Source organism: Leucopleurus acutus (genome assembly GCF_964270905.1).
Source record: "Leucopleurus acutus genome assembly, chromosome: 2".
Lineage (NCBI taxonomy): Eukaryota > Metazoa > Chordata > Mammalia > Artiodactyla > Delphinidae > Leucopleurus > Leucopleurus acutus.
In genome coordinates, this window is record NC_139143.1 from 9216752 (window position 1) to 9226972 (window position 10221).

Here is a 10221-nt window from a genome sequence, read left to right on the forward strand (position 1 = left end):
GTACAGGGAGCATTGCCCGGCGCACGCGCGCGGGGCACTTAACTCATCCTCGCCCTCCCGCCCCGCGCGGCGCGTACGCGGCAGGCGACAGGTGCGCGCGCACCTGCGCGGAGGGTCTGAAACCTCCATCTCTAGAGGGCGCACTGGGTGCTCCACGACCCACCTGGAGTGTGGCCAGTGGCTCTCGGGTCTCTCCTTTAGCCAGGATGGAGTTTGGCGAGAGATTTGCAGAACTGGGATTACCTTCCCAGCTAGATCGGACCCGCCTAGCAAATGGCCTCTAGGTCTTAGTGATTAAGCCCCCTTTGAAGGGACGGGTTTGGGGGGGGGGTTGTTTTGGGGGTTGTTTTTTATTACGTGTTTTTGGTGGACTCGCATAGTGGAAAAGACCGCGTCCAGTGGAGCTCAATCCCGGGCACTGGTGTTTGTTAGCTGCCTTTTGACCTTGGGCAAGTTACACACCTTCTCACAGCATCAATTGGTTAATGGAGAAAATGGAATTAGTATAAGAAGGTGAAAGCACCTAGCAAATCATCTAAATATCATAAATGTTGGCTCTTCCCCCTCAATTCCTTGGGTGGTGACTTTTTCCATCCTGTCCCCTTCTCCCCGCCAACCCCAAAGGGCTACATTTAAATGGCTCCTTTCCAAGATGCTGATAGGAAAGTTAGAGAACACGAACTCAATTTATTGATAGAAATTCAATATACTGTGGCCTGTTTACCTTAATTGAAACATATCCCATAGGCCATTTTTTTAAATTTCTCTTACTATAAGCAGAAAGGAAAAGAAGGCAACTTTGTGATTGACATAACCAAATTCTGTTACCTGCTTTGAAAAGACTGGATTCTCATTAACTGCCCTACAGAGACATACATAGAAGAATGTGGTTCATTTTTTATTTTTTATTTTTCTTCTTTTTTATTGCGGTACGCGGGCCTCTCACTGCTGTGGCCTCTCCCGTTGCGGAGCACAGGTTCCGGACGCGCAGGCTCAGCGGCCATGGCTCACGGGCCCAGCCGCTCCGCAGCATGTGGGATCTTCCCGGACCGGGGCACGAACCCACGTCCCCTGCATCAGCAGGCGGATTCTCAACCACTGCGCCACCAGGGAAGCCTGTGGTTCATTTTTCTATACACTCTCTAGCCATTTTGCAACTGAATTTGAGAAATTTTGGATATTCTGCAAATGTTCCCATTACTATCGTATTTTCCTAAACTTCACCCCAAACACTCAGGTTAAAAAGAACGTTTTTAATTTATCCCCAGCACTATCTACTCTATTTATACTTGTATCAGAGCACCCAGTACTACTTGACTGCCTCCCCTACAAAACTAAATGACAATAGACCTGTGTCATCCTATCAGCGTGTCTTGTACATTATTTGCCACGTTGTTGGCCCCTTAAAAAAATGTTAAATCAATAAATGTATAGATGAGTTCAAGGAAGTCAAAGGGCCGCCAGGGAAGCCCTAGCCACTGTTTTCAATAATAAAATCCTTCATTTCTGATCCAGGAATCTCATGTCTTTTGTCATCATCTATGAAACTGATACAAATTAACTTGTCAGCTTTCAAGTGCAATAAAATCTCAGACCCTTCCCAGTTCTTGACCAGGAGTTGGCAAAATTTTCTGTTAAGTGTTGAATAATAAATATTTTAGCGCTTGTGGGACATATATGTTACATATTCTTCTTCGTTTGTTTTTTTGATTTGAAACAATCCTTCAATTTACAAAAACCACTTGTAGGGCTTCCCTGGTGGCGCAGTGGTTGAGGGCCCGCCTGCCGATGCAGGGGACATGGGTTCGTGCCCCGGTCCGGGAAGATCCCACATGCCGTGAAGCGGCTGGGCCCGTCAGCCATGGCCGCTGAGCCTGCGCGTCTGGAGCCTGTGCTCCGCAACGGGAGAGGCCGCAACAGTGAGAGACCTGCGTACCACAAAAAAAAAAAAAATCACTTGTAGCTTTCAGGCCACAGATGGGATTTGGTCTGAGTTTGCTGGCTGTTGTTCTTGATACATTTATTGGTCAAACAAAGTTGGGCTTTTTGACTGTTTGCTATAAGGAAGACCATACATTATGTGTATCTGTGCAGTATCTCTGTAAGAGGGTGTTAGGATTATTATAGGCTTTGGGACTGGTGTTAGGTAATTTGGGGAAACACTTAAGGATGTGGAGCTTTGCTCTTCTTTGGATCCTGTCAGGAAGCAAAGGTAAACTTATGACTGTGTATCTTAATTTTCTCCAAAGCAGGGATTGCCAAACTTTTTCTGTAAATGGCTAGATGGAAAATATTTTAGGCTTTGCGGGTGAACTATGGTCTCTCTCACATATTGTTCTTTATTTTTATTTTCTTTTATTTTTTTACTTTTTAAAAATGTTAAAAACCATTCTTTGCTCAAAGGCTGTATGAGAACAGTCAAGGTCCAGATGCAACCTTAGCTCAAAGGTGAGAGGAATGAAGTGAGACTGAAACTGTAACTAGCAAACTGTGATGACCCCAGTAGTGGTCATTTTAGGATGTGTGTTCAGATTTGATTCCTGGGCTTCCCTGGTGGCACAGTGGTTGAGAGTCTGCCTGCCGATGCAGGGGACACGGGTTCGTGCCCCTGTCCGGGAAGATCCCACATGCTGCAGAGCGGCTGGGCCCGTGAGCCATGGCCACTGAGCCTGCGTGTCCGGAGCCTGTGCTCCGCAACGGGAGAGGCCACAACAGTGAGAGGCCCGTGTACCACAAAAAAGATTAAAAAAAAAGATATGATTCCTGAGTGGTCTTGTTTTGTCTTGATCCATCATGGTCACAGAGTGATCTTATCTGAAGTCGGTGCCCTGTGAAATTATTTATATTTAACAGGAGAATATCACAGCCTCGCTTTTGGTATGGATGCAGATCCTGGATGTCAAAGACAGCCTTTCTCTTTGTCTGTGAGTGGACAGAGGGCTAGACTGACTTCTTTCACTACCATTGCCTTGACAGTGCCCACCTCAGGTGCCCTCTTAGATTTACACAAATCTAACAAACAGGTGAACAGGTCTTTGTTCTGTGCTTGGCCCTCATATCATAGTGGAAAGTTGGTGATATTGGAATTGGAGAGACTTGGGATCAAACTGCAATTCTGTCACCCATAAGTGTAGCCTTGGTCATGTTACTTGCCCTTCCTTTTTTCATTACTAGTTAGAGATAAAAATATTCCATTGTGGGCTCTGGTTTCAGACTACTTGGATTAAAAGCCCAATCTATCAACTGTATAACTCTAGACAAGTTACTTAAACTTTTGGTGCTTTGGGTTCTTTATATGTAAAATGAAAGGTAAGAACATATCTGCTTCATAAGGTGACTAAGAACAGTAAATGAAAAAATATGTAAAGTACAGATGATCCTTGAACAACACAGGTTTGAACTGCATGCGTCCACTTATGTATGGATTTATTTTTTCAATAGTAAATACTACAGGGCTTCCCTGCTGGCGCAGTGGTTAAGAATCCGCCTGCCAATGCACGGGACACGGGTTTGAGCCCTGGTCTGGGAAGATCCCACATGCCGCGGAGCAACTAAGTTCCCCGCGCCACAACTACTGAAGCCCGTGTGCCTAGAGCCCGTGCTCCACAAGAGAAGCCACCACAATGAGAAGCCTGCTCACCGCAACGAAGAGTAGCCCCCTCTCACCGCAACTGGAGAAAGCCCACGTGCAGCAATGAAGACCCAACGCAGACAAAATTAATAAATAAATAATAAAAAATAAATAAATTTATTTTTTTTTAAATAGTAAATACTACAGTACTACACGATCTGAAGTTGGTTGGGTTCCCGGAGGCAGAACCTTGGATACAGAGGAACCAAGTTTACGGAGAGCCAACTATGACTTACTTGCAGGGATGTCTGATTGTGAAGCGCCCCTAACCCCAGCATTGTTCAAGGGTCAACTGGAGTTCCCAAGGTAAGCTGTTGTTTGCCAAATGAGTTTCTATATGTGAATCACTCACATGCAGTATCTGACACATCAGTAAACGTGAGTTATTTTCCGTTCTTCAAAGTGCTGTTTGGTAACCTCCTTAGCACCCTGGAGAGTGTCAGGCACATTGATCTCTGTTACTCAGTGGAGGGTTGAAGGGAAGACAACGGTAGCCTTCTACAGGCCCCAGGTCCCTTCCTTCTAGCTCAGACCTGCAGCACTGCTGGGGAATTCTCTGTTCGCCTTCACCTTCCCCTTTACCTTCTTTCTTCTTCCTTTCACCTCAGTTGTCCAGATCACCTGGTCCTGCTCCATCCACAACTTCATAGTCAGTCTCTTTGTCAGTCACTTCTAATCTGATTTCTGCTACTACCACGACCATTCATGAGAGTTTGTTCCTTGAAAGGTAACAATATCTTTCGTCTTGCAAATCAAAGTATCTGTAAGTTCTCACTCCTTCACTAATGTCCTTTTTTGCTACTATTGACTCTGCCCTCTCTTCAGAAAACTTTTTCCGTCCATAATTCTGCCTACATTGTCTTGCGTGGATTCCAAGAAAGGATAAAAATACAATTCAAGGAAAAAGAAAAGGGTTACAAAAGCCTCTCTATGTTCTTTGCCTCTTGTTTGCAGAAAAGCTGAAGTCTCCCAGGCTTCCCAAGGTCACAAAGGAGCAGGCTCGAGCAGTTAATGTCCTAATGATTAGGACAATAGAGTCATAGATTCGGTGTCTGATGCACATTCTGAGTTGTTTTACAAGTACTATAACTACCACCAGAGGACATGACATAAGCTGCTCCAACTTGAGCAGTACTGAATCTATGGCCAGCACAATTCCAAGAACTGGCCTCAAGAGCATGGGATTAAAATTATTGCTCATAATAATCTGTATCTTTGTGGGCATCAAAATAATTGTAGCTTTCTCTGCCCATATATGTAAGCTGGCAACTTAAATTGTCAGCAAAGAGATGCTACAGACCAATGTTGACATCTTCCACTTGAAAAAATCGTGCCCTATGTCAGCATGAAGGAGTTACAGAAGATGGACCTTTGCCCCAACCCTATAGAAATGGAATGATGTTTGACAGTGGGGAATTGAAAGCGGCTCTTCTGCCCCTTTCCTGTTTGCCCACTTCTGTTCCTCTCTAACCTTCAAAGGACCTAATTATAAGAATGAGATCACTAGGCAATTTAACCTAACTCCTGACTTATGCTCTCCTGAAGCACGCCATGCCTTGCCTAACCTGTCAATTCTCTTCCTGGATAAAAAGAAGTAAGAATGAAGAATTAAATAATTAAAGAATGATTAGCTCTCTCCCCACAAAGGCCTCCTAAGGAATCCTGCAGGCAGATCATGGGGGCAAGATAACGTCTGAAAAGAGAGTCAGCCAGTCTGCATACAGAGGAGAATGATGCAGAACCCAACCTCCTGCCTTGATGATTCACTGAGATTGTTTCCCCCATTTTTCCTTTTAAAAACTATCATGACTGAGCAGAATCTTCGGAGTTGGTTTCTGGACACGAGTCTACCTTCTCCCCAGATTGCTGGCTTTTCTAATAAAGCACCTTGCCCTTCTAGTGACACTTGCCTCTCGGATTATTGACTTTTGAGCAGCGAGCAGCTGAACCTGAGTTCAGTAGCAATACAAGTTCAGCCTCCTCTTAAGGAAAGAAATAGGACAGGGCAAAGCAATAGTGACCTCTATGGAGATAGAGAGAAAAGACAACATTTCAGAATGCAAAGGTTAGGAAACATCTATCACAAAATGCTGTTTGTTCGACACAAGATGGCAATCAGAGGTATTAATTTGTCTAGTGCAAGGCTTATAGACTACCCGAGATCTTTTTTTTTTTCATTTGAGGTATGGCTGATTTACAATATTATGAAAGTTTCAGGTGTACAATGTAGTGATTCACAATTGTTAATGTTATACTCCATTTATAGTTACTATAAAATATTGGTTATATTCCCTGTGCTGTACAACATATCCTTATAGCTTATCTATTTATACATAGTAGTTTGTACCTCTTATCCTCAACTCCTACCTTGCCCCTCCCCGCTTCCCCCTCCCCATCGGTCACCACAACTTTGGTCCTCTATATCTGTAAAGCCACCCAAGATTTTAAAAACAATTTGCTCACACTTCAAAAGAAAATATTTTTGTTATTGTCATTCCCAGTCTATTGACCCAGAGACTTAAGAACACACATATAGGGATTTAGAAATGATATAGAAGTTAATAAGTGCTTGACAAAAAATAAAAGCTAAATAAATATTTTCATTAGAGTCCACTGGATGCTAATTCTTCAGCAAATTGAAGTGGTAGAGGTACCACATTCTTTAACAAAAGTTTCCCTAATCCATGATATAATTTTCATTTCCTTCATATGTATGTCCAGGGCATACTTGGTTAAGGAATTCCAAGTCTTCCATATAGCTATAAAATCCTCCCTATCTGGTTTTCTTTCCCCTGTTCTCTGGGCTCAGAGCATTTAAATATCTTTCAGTTTGACACTTAAAAATTCTGAATAAATCTTGACATAATTCTTTCCCATCTTACTATGCTGGTGGATATTCTAATCTACCTCTCCAAGGTATTTTCTTATTCATTTCATTCGTGAATTAGGAACCTGAACTAGTTTAAGAACTTAAATAACATTTGACATCCCCATTCATTATGGCTTATCCCTGGGTTCTTCCAAAAAGATCACATAGGTCCTTGTGGTATCAAAAAATATATATATATATTTGGCTTTTGTCCCCGGTTTGGTTCCTGGCACAGAGCTCCTAAAACTCTTGGAATTTCCTGAGTGGTTGAAGTGTTTCCCCCCAAACACACATCTCAATGGAAGGGACAAGTTTGAGTCCCACCAAGTCAGTGATCCAATCAGCCATGCCCATGCAATGGAACTTTGATACCAACTCTGGAATGACAAGATTTCGGGGAGCTTCCGGGCTGGTAAACAGGTTGATTTGCTGGGAGGGTGGTGCTCCTGGCGAGAGTGCTGGACTTCTGCACCCAACCTTCCCTCAGCCACTCCCCAGGCATCGCTTCTATTGACCTGTTCCCGTTTGTATCCTTCAGAATAAAACTGTTTTTTGTAAGTACAGTGCTTTCCTGCATTTCGTTTGTTTGTTTAGTCAATTATTGAACTTGAGGTGAGGTCGTAGTAACACCCAAATTTGTAGCTGGCCAGGCAGAAGTGTGGGCAGCCTGGACACCCCCTTTGTGGCTGGTGTCTGAAGTGGAAGCAGTCTTGTAGGACTGAGCCCTTGACGTTTGAGGTCTGTGCCACCTCCGCGTAATTAGTGCCAGAATTAAATTGAAATGTAGAACACCCAGTTGATGTCAGAGCATTGGAAAACTGGGTGTTGTTTGAAAAAGCAGAGTCCTTATCAAGCTTTCCTGTGAAATAATAATGTGTTGTACTTTTTGTACTTGTTGAATGAGAAACTCTATAATGCCCAAAAGCTTACAATGAATCTCAGTCATGGTTTTAAACTAATGTGGTTTTAGAGTTGCAGTCTATTTGGGAGAAAAACACAAGGGGGAGACATTGTTCAGGCTAAGACAATGAATGGGCACACATAAGTTTGTTTTTACCTTTTCAAATGCGAGTACTTAACAGTGATGTCAAAGTAAAAATATGACACATCTTTGTGAACCATGAACTATACACCGTTTACAACTTTACAGCGTTCAAAAATTTGTTGAAAAGATAGTGTTATCTCCTATGGGGCAGGAAACTCGTCTGTATCGTGCATCCAGAACAGAGGCTGACCGAATAAAGGATGAAGTAATATAGGAAAACAAATCCAGAAAATGACCATAATGCAAAATTCACAGGATTTTAACAAAATACACAAGACTTCAGTGAAATATCAGGTTTTCTCTAGTCTGTATTAGGTGTGGTAGGTTGAAAAATGGTCCTTCCCCCCAAAATGTGGAGGTCAAATCCCTGCAACCTGTGAATGTCACCTTATTTGGAAAACTGAGTCTGCAGATGTAATTTAGTGAAGGACCTAGAGATGAAATCATACTGGATTTTTCAGCTGGGCTCTAAATCTAATCACAAGTGTCCTTATCAGAGAAGGAGACATGAAGAAGGAGGCAGAGATGTGGCCACAGCCAAGGAACACCTGGAGCACCAGGTGGAAGAGAAAGGACATGAATTCCCCCTTATAGTTGCCTCTAGAAGGAACACAGCGCTGCCAGATTTCGGACTTTTAGCCTCCAGAACTGTGAGAGAATAGATTTCTGTCCTTTAAGTCTGTGGGAATTTGCTACAACAGCCCTAAGACAACTAATACAATAGCTGATCCCTGAGGGCTCACAATCACGCTCTTTTTAAAGTTTCTTTGGAGGAAGCATTTTCCAAGGTTCCTAGATGTCTAAGGTCCACAGGTTGGACCCACTCTAGAGAACCTCTCAGAAGGCCCTTTCAAGTAGAAGATCTCATCATTTACTGATCTGAGCGACTTTCAACGCTAGGAAGCGGAAAACCCTGCTCTTGATGTCAAACACAATGTGTGAGCTTTAACTGACAATTTAAAGAATAAAAAACGAGTTTGAAAGAACATTCAAAGATATGTCGATTCTTTTAATTGATACTATGTTGAATCTTGAAAAAAAATTGTAGAACTCCTAAGGCTGTATTTACCAATATATTCTTGATCTACCTATACTGGCCATCCCCCATTATGTTGAACAGCCCACATCTTCATGTATCATTGCAGACATCACAATTATGACCAAAAATCGACACTTCTGTAGCTACCCAAAGAAGTACAAAGCAGTTGAAGATGATGAATATATCATGCTTAATTCAGGCATAACACTTTTGTCTGAAGTACTGTCATTTGGGAACCCCTTTTTAAAAATCTGTCCAGTGAATTCTGTGCTTAACATAGGCCATCTATACTATATTAAAATTAAATTGTGACATGATTGTTTCACCTCACAATACACAATTGGAGACAATAAGGGAAAATTCTACAACAAAACAAAAATACAGTAAATTTCCTAAATAGCTGTCTTTTGATGAAAAAAATCCGAAAACACAAAACCACACAACATTGTAGATAACAACATATCTTCATTTTTAAATTTAATTTTGGATTTATGAAGAATGACTTTACACCTTTTGGGGTATTTGTTTTTGCAATCAATTTTCATCCTTTTATGAAGTAATGAAACATGGCCCACTTGAAAGTAGGGAAAGAACTCTCAGAACTAAATCTTAAATTTAGCTAATTGAGCATGAAGGATCAAAAAAGGTCTGAATTTTTCTAATAATTGTTTAGAATTTTAGACATACCATTTGACCTTTGACCTAAACAGATTTCAACGTCCTCAGTAAATAAAGGCCGACCCGCCTCTTCTTATACAGTCACGCACAAAGGGCTACTATTACCGTGACTGACACAATCCTGTCATTAGCAGCACTCAAAGCCATAGGGAACACTCCTGGGCTATTTTAAGTTTTATTTTCTAATTTTATTTTGAAAACACAATCTTTGTTTTCTTTGGAATGAACGTTCTAAATTGGATGGCTTTTTTTCTAAAATCCAATATTCCCATGATTTATATGAGTTCTCGATCAACGGCCGAATTTTGAGATGACACCTTTAGGCTCTGATTTCACCAACACAAAAACCTGTCCGATAGGAAGTTGCGCTGACGCTGCCTTCCTATGTAAACATTCCAGGCACTTTGATTCCGTGTCGAACACTCATTATTTTTCTTCTCCGTTTTGTCAGAATGTTGGCCACAATCCCCAAGAACTATCTCCACGTGCCTGTGAGCCTTCATGAGCGTCCCTAACCCTAAAAGGAACACGTGCGGGGCTTGGATGAACCTTGAGACGGGCAGGTGAGGCCTCAGCAAGGACTCCCACAACTGTTCCCAAGTGGGCGGGGACTCGCGGGACCCCGCTCTTCGAGCGCCCAGACAGGGAGGAGCCGCCGGCCGCGCAGAGAGACCGGCGCCCGCTCGGGCAGCCCGGAGGGGCGTGGCCGGCCGGCGGGGGCGGGGCGGGCTAGCGGGGGCCGGGCCGGTGGGCGGAGGCGGGTTCTGCGGGGTGGGGAGGGACGGGGCCGTCGAACGGGGGTGGAACCGCGGGAGGAGGCGGGGCCGGTTAGAGGGGCAGGGACGATTAGAGGGGCAGGGCCGGCGGATGGCGGCGCCGGCAGCCCGGCGGGGCGGGGCCGGTGGGCGTGGGCGTGGGCGGGGGCGGGGGCGGGCTCGCCCGGGTCGCGGTCGCCGGCG